Below are 12058 nucleotides of genomic sequence, written 5' to 3'. Positions count from 1 at the left end.
GAAGTGGCGATGTGATTTTGTTTATCATGGTATTGATAAGATGTGTTATATGAAATCACTTTTGCCTATCTTGGCTTTGGGGAGCAGGACAGGAGTCTTATAGACCCAGCTTAAGGCTAGTGCTACACTCAGGATCTGTGAGTTTTCAGCTCACACCTTCAGGTGGGAACTTGGGAATCTTCATTTCCCCTTTCCTACCAGCCCCATTTCCATCTCAACCCATGTCATACAGGATATATGTCACCTGATGCCTGTCCACTCTGAAATGGAATCCCTAGAAAAGTCTGGGGAGCTCATGTCAGGAAGCTGGAGCCTAAGAGAGCTGACGTTAGTTACCTGGAGGTCTGGACCATCCAATCTTGAGTGAGGAAAGGCTAATGGACTTGGCTCTATTCTGCTTTGCTCTCTCCAAGACCCCTTCCATCAGCCCAGTCAGCCTTTTCAGAGATCATGCAGGCCGTCCTACTACACATGCACAAACCATGCTCACATGTGAAGACTTGCTCCACAGAGACCTCCATGGTTGCCTCAGGATTTTCTGAGGAATTGTGGGGCCAGAGCTTCTTATGACACAGTGTCACATTCAAGCTCCCTCCTGTCCAGATCAGAAGCTCAAGCATGTGGCCAGGCCCTGGGGCATGTCCAGAAAGGCAAACCAGGCTGAGGGGAAACAGTTTCGGGAGCTTCCTGTGTCCTGTGACATCATTGACACATAATCTGCTTTATCTCTGTGGTTACTGTGAGATAATAAAATCTTCAAAGTCTGCATACTGACCACAATGCACCTAAAAATTAATTGATTTCTTATTTACTCTATTTGGATCTCTTTCTGATTTTAGAACTTAAAACAAAACAAATATCCTGCTCCAGTTTTGGAAATTTATCCCTTGTTACTTTTTCACATTTGGAGTTTCTTTCATTCTGTTTTTTTGAACATTTAGTGGTTGCAACCACTCAAAATAATGTCCTATTCTTTGGTTACTTTTGTGTTTTTCCTCTCATTCTCTTCTGTTTTCTGGGGGAATTTTCTTAGTACTACTTTCCAATTTGCTTATTCTTTAGGTACTATGTTCAACTCAACCCTGGTGTTAGTATTTTTCTATGCATTCAGTGTAAAAACTTTATTTCAGTGTTTATGTCTTTTGTTTTCCTGAATTCTAATTTTTATGTATCATATCTATCTCTTCTTGATGTATATAGACTTGGTATATTTTTAAAATTTCACCCTATTACATTCTTCTTATGGATGGTATTCTTTCATTTATTTCTTTAAGGAATTTAAATATACTTAATATAAATTCATATTGAAATTGTCCTCTTTTTGTTTCCTGAGTGAATTTATTTTCCAACTGGTGATTGCTGGACTTCTCTTGTTTTTTATTTTTATTTTTCCTTTTAGTTTTTTCATGCTCCTCATGAAATTTTAATTTTCCAAATTAAATTTTAGTAGTTGTCCCCCTCCTCAGTTTTTGGTCTCCTTCTTACCAATCTCCAGGAAATTCCATGCAAAGACACTGAATAGTTTTTAAAGTTTTAAGTCACATCTAGAATAACTCTGGGCCTGGATCCCTCATTTCTAAGTTCCAAGACCTGCTACTTCTTAAACTAGAAGCATTGCTGCATTTGCACAACTTTCTCCACAGCCCATATCAAATGTCAGGAGCCCTGACTCCTCACCCATGAGCATCTATACACTCTTAGTCTGTGTATTCAAGTACCCAACGACAAGATTTGTCACTGAGAAGTGGGACAAACAGCATTTCAGATACTAAATGAGGAAATGAGAAGAGAAAAAAAAGTCAGTTACATAGAAAGTTTTCTTTGGCTTATCATGACCTGTATAAGGCCATATATATACATATATATATATATGATTAGTGGGAAAGTACCAGATTTTCCTGACTCCCATTGTCTATTGAAAGCCTCTCCCCCATACTTTAGGTTTCTTCTTCTTTTTTTATCTTTTAAATTTAATTTTATTCATTATTATTTTTTAAATTTGCTGAAAGGCACATGTGCTCACCAGAGAAAGTTAGAGCAAGAGAGAGAAAGTGAGAAAGCAATCTACCAGGTCTGAGACTCGAACCATGGTTGGCCATGTGGGAGTCCAGTGCCTCAGCCACCATGCCACCTGCTCACAAATAACCCCATTGTCTCCAGCAAAATTGTCCATTTCATGTAATAATATCTCTAATCTCTCAAGTACTTCAATGTCCTCATCAGCTCCTATGGTCCCAAAAAACTGTTCAAAGTACAACTGCTGATAGCAAGCCGCTTTTCTTTTTTTGGGGAAGTGTTCTTTTTATCTCCCCACTATAGGGCTCATGCACTCGCCAAACAGAGAGAGACATAGAGACAGAAAGCGAGAAATCACCCCCCAGGGGGGATGGCCACGCCTCAATCCCTTCTCCTCCATTCTCCTCTCGGGATCTTGGGCACACACGCACACGCGCCTGGTGTGAGTTTTAAGCCACCGGGCCCGGGACACGAACCACGGTCGACTACGTGGGAGTCCAGCGAACTGCTGGTTCCCGCAAGCCACTTTTCTGAAAGCCACTCCTAGCTGGGAGGGCTCTGCCACCTGTAACTGTTTCCTTTTTGTAAGATTTCTGAAAGGAAATATCACCAGTTACATGGCCTTAAAAATAGAAATAATTTATTCCAGAGTTCTGGAGGGTAGAGGAACAGAGAGTGAAGAAGACTTTATAGTCAAGCTCCACCAGGGCAATGTATCCTCTGAGACTGCACAGGCTCTGTCCTTGTCTCTTGTCCGCTTCTGGTATTCTTCAGTCCTTGGAAGTTTTTGATTTGTAGCTGCCCCATTGCAGTCTCTGTTTTCTGACATACCATTTTCCCATTGTTATAAGGATTCCATACCACTCCAATGATCTCATCTTAACTTGACTAAATGTGGAGAAACCCTATTTCTGCATTCCCAGGTACCAGGATTACATGGTCAACATACCTTCTGGGGAGAAGGCATGATTCAGCCCATGAGTATAGCCTCACCTTACTCAGACACAGCAAGGGAGTGAGGAGGTCGACGTATACATGGCCCTCACAGGACACAGAACCTCAGCCTCAGTCATATTCTCACCTGTGTGTGTGGTGGATGCATCTTGCAATGGACAAGCCAGACACCACAGGGGCTTCGTTTTTCAAAAATTTTATTTTTTTAAACTAAGTATTAGCAACACATGTAGTCAGTATAGAAATTATAGAAGTGCTCATTTTTTATCATACAAAAATCTTTGAAAATCATTGTGTAGTTTATACTTACAGTTCATCTCTATAGGGATTAGACACATTTTAGATGATAGGAAGTTGGGAAGATGGGTTTTTCTTAAAATTAATGGGATAGATATAGATATAGATAGATAGATAGATAGATAGATAGATAGATAGATAGATAGATAGATAGATGATAGAGATTTTAGGTTTTTGCCATAGGGTACATGTACTCACCAGAGAGAGACAGAGAGGGGAAAGTGAGAACTTACCCCCGGGGGGAATGGCCATGCAGTAGTCCTTTCTCTTCCATTCTCCTTTTGGAATTTGGGACACACACACACACACACACATACACACACATATGCATGTTGTCATTTTCTAGTCACTAGGTCTAGAGGTCTGGGACTCAAACCAACGACAGCCATGTGGGAATCCAATACCTTAACTACCATGTTATCTACTAGCTCCAATGGGCTGTCTGTCTGTCTGTTTGTCTATCTGTCTATTTAATATTTTTGCTATAGGGCATGTGCGCTAACCTGGGAGAAAGAGCGACAGAGACAGAGAGAGGGAAAGTAAGAAATTGCCCTCCAGGGGGTTGGGGGATGACTATGCCACAAAGCCTTCTCCTCCAGTCTCCTCTCAGGATTTTGGGCACACACACACATGTACCTGATGTGATTTTCAAGCCACTGGATCTTAGACTCAAACCTTAGTCAGCCATGTTGAAGTCAAGAAGCTTAACCACTATGCCACCTGCTGACCCTGGGCTATATTTTTTAAAGCAGTTTTCCAGTTATAGAAAACTTGCTGGTGGCCCAGTGGGCCACTACCTCAGCCCCATGCCCTGCTGATCTCCCTCAACTTCTGCCCACCCAGTGGGGCCCACTTGTAGGAGTGGCTATGGTGGCACTCTCAGGCATAAGCACACAATCTGAGAGTGATGTGGCCTAAGGCAGTAGCTCTCTAACCAGCCATCTGGACCACGGCACTCCTAGAGACCCTGAGCATCTGATGAGGAAGTGCTTTATGAACAAGCACTCAGTAACCACTGGGTGCAGCTCCTGGCAGTGCTCGTGCATGTGGACACGGGCAGCAAGGGCTTCATCTCCGCCACAGGAGACTTTTGCCTTCAGTGGTGGTCATAGTGCCTGTCTCCCAGCCTTACATGCATCCCTGTCCAACGCGGGTGGCAATTTCTACCTGGACAGCCTCCGCAAGAACAGTGAGTTTGTAGACGGAGTGTTTGAGACAGTCACTACTGCTGCAACTGCCGAGGGTGCATGTTCAGATTTCCAAGAGGAATATCCAGACTGCATTCACAACTCGTGCAGGGAGAAGAGGGAAAAGCTGGAGCTGCTGAAGTTCCTGCAAGGCCAGTGCAGCTGCGCATCTCGCACTTGACCGTGGGCATTCCAGATACCGCTGCTGGCTCCATCAGCCTCTGCTTCCCCAACAGGAACAATCAGTGTTGTAACTCCCGTCTATCTTGCTTGGGGAGAGGGGGTCTTCAGGGTACAAAATGAGCCATTACACCACCTGACTTCAATTTAATGGCCAATGATTCTCAGCTAGAAAGTGAAAAGGAAGCCTCAGATGGAGACAGCCTAAAGGATTTGAATCCACCGTATTCCTGTGCACAATTAATAGTTGAAGCTATTACAGTGGCTCCTAATAAACTACCCACCTAACTGGGATTAGTATACACACTAAAAATGATCCATGACAAAAGACTGTGGACAAGGCTGGCAGTGTTCAGTCATCCACCATCTGTCTCTGAATCATCATTTCATCACAGCACTACACTCCCAGGACAAACCAGGAAAGGCTCATCCTGGAAGGAAATTAATAGAGCAGGTTTTTAAGGAAAAGATGACCTGGGGCTACCTTGCCTTCATGCCCTTTGGGGACCGTTCTCTTCTGGGAGTACTCAGCCTCTCCCAACCACACTGAGTATTGACTGCACACTCTGGTGGAGCCAGAGCCTGGAGAGCCTGTCCAGGGAGGGGGATTCTCCCTTATCCCCCCTTCTCCTGCCCAGACCTGAGCCTGGTGCCTCATAGCCCAGTCTTGCCATTGCCCAGAAAGCCCAGTTGCCCATAGTGCACCAGGGTCTCCCTGTCTACCCAGCCCATCTTAATCACCATCCAATGGCAGCTACCATGGAGATTGAGCCTGTAACCTGCACCACTGGCCCCAATGACACCTCCAACTCCCGGTCTCCCCTGTGAATAGGGCTTGCTTCATTTTCCAGGTACCAGTGGTGTTGGTCACCAGCATGGCCAGACTGGCCCCGGGGAGCACCATTGCTGGTGGCCCAGTGGACCTTGGAGCCTTGGTCACTATGCTGCTGTACAGGCCTCTCCCCAGGCAGAACCACAGGAGAACAGAGATGACAGGAGGCAAAAGTGAAAGTGGAACCTGTTCCTGCCCTTAGCAGTGCCAGATCAGGGGCCACTAGCCAGATCACTCTGACGTCACGGGTTCTCCCTGTGCACAGTCATCACAGTACAGGAGGTAACACCAGCTACTGATAAAAACTGTACTGCAAAACAGTACTCATGTGGCCTCAACCCCAGTGTGACCCACAGCCTAGGAGCAATGGAGCACTGGGTCCTTTGCACATTTAGAGTGACTCAGGTTCTGAAGATGGCATCCTCACCTGTGAAGTGCTAGAGCTATGACTTGGTCAGAGCACTGAGAACTAAAGCAAACATGAGAGTGAGAGCTTTGTTTTCACCCTGAGCATGGGCCCATTAGCAGCCACTGGGAGGAGTCCAGAACTAGCACTTGGAAGGCTTTGTTTACTCAGAGACTGACTTTGTGATGCCCAATGCAGATATCCTCATTGGTGATCCAGCATGTCTGTTCTCTCGGGACAGAGCCTGGGTTGCACATCACCTCAGCACTGAGAACACAGACACAGAAGGGCTTAAACTTCTTCCTTTAAAGATGCAGTCACACTTGAACGAAAACCACACATGACAAAACCTGGTTCCTAAGAAGGTATCTTCCCCACCTAGTGCTCTCCTGTTCACTGCCTTCAGGCTCAGCTTTGAATTTGAGTACAAACTCAAGGTCCTGCCTTGAGGACCAGTGTCTCCAGGTGAGGACAGTGGATATGTGTCTGGAACTGAACTCCTGCAGCGACTGGCAGGAGATACCTCGCTGTCCCCATAAGACTTGCCACTGGTACTGGAAGACTAGACAGTATTTGTGGTTTACATGTGGGATTAGAATATTGTGAGTTGTTCTTTCTTTACACAATAATGAGGTCTGGGTCATTTCATAGCACTTCATTTATACTCTGGGATGTTAGAATCACTCTAGGACCTTTCATGTGGATTTTATTTGGAGAAAAGAACAATGTCGTTTTGTTCGTTTTTATTTCTTGGCCTATGGAATTAATGAGTTTTGTCTGTCCTGGTAAAGTTCAGGTGGAGCCTGAACTGTTGGACAACAGCTCTGCTGGTGCTGGGGTGGTCAGCCTAGGATCCGGCTACTGGGATGCTGGGCTTCCCTCCCCACGCCTGGTGGTCTCTTCCAGACTCTCCTGCCTGCCCATGAGACACCTCCACTCCCTGATTGCCCAATGTCTTCCCCATTTAGGACCTTCCATCTCAGCCCTGGGATCCCACTCCCCACTACCCCAGGCTGAAGAGATGGAGGTGACAGCTCCTTTAGCATCAGGTACCTGATGGGAAAGAGGAGAAGGTGAACTGGAAAAGTGGAAGAAAGAAGGGGAGGGGGAAGAAGAGGATGCAGTCTAGGAGGATGGAGAAGAGGAAAATGAAGAGGAAGAAGATGAGGAAGAAGAGGATGACAAGCGTGGTGCTGAGGAGAGTCATGGACATTAGAAGAACTTCCCCACCAGGGCCTCTCAGAGGGAATGCCATGTGTATCAGTTGGGACAAGGACGTTGCTGTCCACATCTTCATCATCAGTTGACTTTTCATCATTTTTTTCCCCAGATTATTGTTACTGTTTTTATTCTCATTGTTTTTTTTTTTTTGGACATTCAACCGCTATATTTTGCTTGTAAAGAGAATTTACCCAGCATGAGGTGCTTCTCGGACCTGTCCAGTTGAGAATACTTTATATGTTATCATCAACAGGTGATAAACCATTTCCATATCCCACTTAAAAAAAAAAGAATTGGAACCGAGGGGCTACATAATCATCTGGCATCCATGCAGTGCTGTATCTATGGTTAGAAATGTACACAATGGGAACTCCTGAGATCTTCTGGATTCTTTGTTTAAGGTCTAGGTCAACTGTGGCCACGATGTAACACTCTGTACTAAGCAGTCATCTGCGTAGGTTCCTTTATGTGTGCACGGTAATCATTCAAATCTCGGATCCTTGGTGATCTTTAGAGTCATTCAATACTTTTGACTCAATTTCTCAATTCCAGCCATTACACAGTCAGTTATACAAAGGATACACTTGCCATTTCATATCATTGGCTATACCAAGTCCAGTTTGGCTTTAATGGAAAAGTCGATAACATTGGTATCAACAAGGATGTGGTAAGGTGGACCCAGCTATGTATTATATTAAAAGAATAAGCAGGAAGGATGTTGGGGGATGCCTCTTTTCCTTTAGTGTGCTAGCATCTTTCTTTTCTTTCTTTTTAGGGTTTAATCTATCCTTTTCTTTAAGCCTCTGATCTCTGAGACTAAGCATTTGCTTCATGGTCAGATACTTCTTTGTGTTCTTTTGTTTTCCCATGCTCACGCCACACTTTTGTTTCTTCCCACAATGTAAAAGCTTTTTAGCCCGATCCAGTCCCACTTGTCTATTTTCAGGGTTATTACCTGTGCTTTGGGCATCTTATTTAAGAAGTCTTTGTCTACTCCAATGCCTCTAAGAATTGCCCCTGTGTTTTCCACCAGTAGTTTTATAGTTTAAGGTTTTATATTTATCTCTTCGGTCCATTACAAGTTCATTTTTGTTAATGTTGAGAGAAATGGTCCAGTTTCCTTTGGATAGTCAGTTTTTCCACACCATTTGCCGAAAAGGTTTTGTTTTTCCTCACTGGATTGTCTTGTGCCCTTTGTCAAAAATCAGCTGGCTATATGTTTTGAGTTTTTTTTTTTTCCTGTGTTTTATATTCTGTCTATCAGTTTACATATCTGTTTTCATACCAGTACTATGCTGTTTTGGTTATCACAATTTCGTAATATGTTTTGGGGCGAGGAAGTAAGAAGCTTCCTACTTTATTCTTTCTGCACAGTATTGCTTTGCCAATACAGGGCCTTTAGTGTATACAGACTTTTCTTTTTTTTTTATTCCTGTGAAGAATCTCTCCAGTAATTTGATCAAATTGTGCTAAATTTGTAAATTAATTTGAGTAAAATTGGCATTTTGATTATATTAATTCTTCCAATCCAGAAGCATGGGATGACTTTCCACTTTTATATCGTTTTCAATTTTTTTTTTCAGTCTTATAGTTTTTCTAGTAGGGTTCTTTGACTTCTTTGGTTAGGTATCTATTTTGTGTGTATTGTAAACTGAATTGCTTTCTAAAGTGTACCTCAGTCTGTTCATTGTTGTATAAAAATGTTTTAGATTTTTGTATGTTGATTTTGCATCCTGCCACTTAACTGTACTCATTTGTCACTTCCAGAAGATTTATTTGGGGGATTCTTTTGGACTTTCTATATATATAAAATTATGTCATCTGCAAGTAGAGATCATTTCAATTCCTCTTTTCCTACTTGAAAATGCCTTTGTTTTACTTTTATCTGATTACATTGGCTAAAACTTACAGTGCTATGTTAAGAAGGTGTGGAAAAAGGGGGTGGTCTTGTTACAGTTTTTGCCCATTCAGTATGATGTTAACTATGGGTTTTTTTACACATGACTTTTAGTATGTTAAGGAATGCCCCTTCTATGCCGATTTTGCTGAGAATATTAACCATGAAGGGATGTTGCATTTTATCAAAGGTGTTTTCTCGGTAGATTAATATGATTATATGCTTTTTGTCCTTCCTTCTGTTGATGTGATGTATTACATTTATTGTTTTGTGTATGATAAACCACCCTTGTGTCCCTGCAATAAAGCCTACCTGATTGTGGAGCATAATCTTTGTGATGTGTTTTTGGATATGATTTGCTAGTATCTTGTTGAGAATATTTGCATCTGTATTTATCAAGGATATTGGCCTATTGTTTTCTTTTTTTGTTATGTCCTTGTCAGTTTGGGGGATCAGGGTGATGAAGCCTTCATAGAATGAATTTGGGTGGGTTCTTTATTTTTGCATTTTTAGAAATAGTTTTAGTAGGGGAGCAGCAGTTGGCTTAATGGCCATGTCGCTGGACTCTCATGTAGCTGACTGCGGTTTGAGTCCTGGACCTGGTGCCTTAAACTCATGCCAGATGCGTGTGCATGCATGCCCAAGATCCTGAGAGGAGAATAGAGGAGAAGGGATTGTGGCCTGGCAGTCTGCCATCCCGGAGGGTGATTTCTCACTTTCTGTCTCTGTGTCTCTCTCTGTCTTTCTGGCAAGCGTACATCCCCTACAGCAAAAACCTCTAAAAAAAAAAGTGATTTTATTAGAATTGGGGTTAGTTCTTTTTTGAAAAGTTTTGTGGAATTCAGAAGTGAAGCCATCAGGACCTGGGCTCTTCTTTCTTGGGAGACTATTTATTACTGATTTAATCTCCTTGCTTGCTATGAGTTTATTCAGGCTTTCTATGTCTTACTGATTCAGTCTTGGTGGGTTGAAATTTGTCTATCTCATTTAGGTTTTTTTGTTGGTGTATAGTCAGTCCTACTATTCTCTCATCATCTTTGCATTTCTGTTATGCCTGTTGTAATAGTGCCTGTTTAATTGCTGATTTGATATATCTGGTTCCTTTCTCAGTTCTTAATTAATCTAGCTAATCTAGTGTGTCAATTTTGTTTATCTTCTCAAAGAACAAACTTTTATCTTATTTATTTTCTGTATAGTTCTTTTATTCTTTGTTTCATTTATTTCTGCTTTAATTTCTAGTACTTCTTTTCTCCTAGTATTTTTATTTTTCTGTTGTTATTGTTTTTCCAGTTCCCTGAGATGTGCTGTTAGGATGTCTGTTTGCTGCCTTTCAATTTTTTTTCTTGTGAGCCCTAATTGCTATGAAATTCCCTGTTATGCTTCTGCTGTGTTCCACGAGTTATGAAAATTCATGTGCTTATTATCAACGAATAATAAGTTAGTTTCAACGAATGTTTTGATTTTAGTCCTCATTTTTTCTGTGGTTGTGAAGTTATTCAGGAGTAGACATTTCCATGTGTTTGTGTGTTTTTGAGGGTTCTTATGCTATTAATTTCACACTTAATTCCATTGTGATTCCAAAAGATGTTGGCTATAGTTTCTACACATTTGAATTTGTAAAGGCTTGTATTATGCTCTATTATGTGCTAGATCATCAAAAATGTTCCATGTGGGGGTGAGAAAAATGTGTACTTTGTGGTTATTGTGTAAAAATTTCTATAGATGTCTGTCAAGTCCATTTCATTAGATCCTGTGTTTTCTTTCTTACTTTTTATCTAGAGGATCTGTCCAGAGGAGACATTGGGGTGTTGAGAACTCCAGTGATTATTGTGTTGAAGTCTATCTCTCCTTTTTGGGGAAAGCAGCCTTTTAAAAATATATTTGAGTGTCCAGTGTTGCGTGCCTAGGTATCTGTAACTGTTATATTTTCTTGGTGAATTAGGCCTTTTAGTACTCTATAATGTCCTTTGTCTCTTCAGACAGTTTTTGTATTAATATGTATTTTTTGATATAAGTATTGCAATCTCAGTTTTTAAAAAAATTTCTATTTGTATGGAATATCTTTTGCCAGCCCTTCACTTTCAGTCTGTGTATGTCTTTACCAGTGAGGTGCATTTTTTGCAATCAGCAAACAGAGCACTCTTTTTTTGTTGTTGTTGTACATTCAGGCAGTCCATGCCTTTTAATTGGAAAATTTAATACATTAACATTCAACTTTATTATTTATATTTGTGGATTTATCCTTTCTAATTTGTTAGGCATTTTCTTGATTATTTTTTGTTTTTCTGTTTCTGTTTTGTCTTTAGTTTTCATGATATAGTATGCCTTTCAGTATTTATTAATTAATTTTGTAGAGGCTTTTGCCTTAGGGTGCATGTTCTTGCTAGGGATAGAGAGAGAGAGACAGTGAGAGGAAAAGTCAGAAATCAACCCCCATGGGGATGGTCACACTGCAATCCCTTGTCCTCCATTCTCCTCTCAGGTTTTGGGCATGAACACTCATTTGCCCACCATGAATTTCAAGCCACTAAGTCTGGGACTTGAACCTCAGTTAGCCATGTGAGAAGTCCAGTGACATAACTACTATGCCATCTACTAGCCCTAATCTTTTCAGTACTTCTTTTTTTTTTTTTTTTTCTTTAGAGGTTTTTGCTATAGGATGCATGCGCTTGCCAGACAGAGACAGAAAGCAAGAAATCACCCTCGGGGGGAATGGCCACACCACAATCCCTTCTCCTCCATTCTCCTCTCGGGATCTTGGGCACGCACGCACACGTGCCCACCATGAGTTTAAGCCACTGGATCTGGGACTCAAACTGCGGTCGACTACATGGGAGTCCAGCAACATAGCCACTACACCAACTGCTGGTCCCGATCTTTTTAGTACTTCTTAAAGAACTGGTCTAATGTTGGTAAATTCTTTCAATTTTTGTTTTTAAATTTGGGAATGATTTTATTTCTCCGAATTGAAGAATAATTTTATTGGCTATAGTATTCTTGGTTGAAATTGTTTTTCTTTCAGCATTTTGAATATGTCTTTCCATTCTTTCCTTGCTTACATTGTTTTC

The sequence above is a fragment of the Tupaia chinensis genome, unplaced genomic scaffold, assembly GCF_000334495.1.
Source record: "Tupaia chinensis unplaced genomic scaffold, TupChi_1.0 Scaffold000252_1, whole genome shotgun sequence".
Classification (NCBI taxonomy): Eukaryota; Metazoa; Chordata; class Mammalia; order Scandentia; family Tupaiidae; genus Tupaia; species Tupaia belangeri.
The sequence above is the reverse complement of the archived record's forward strand: the minus strand, read 5'-3'. Positions refer to the sequence as shown.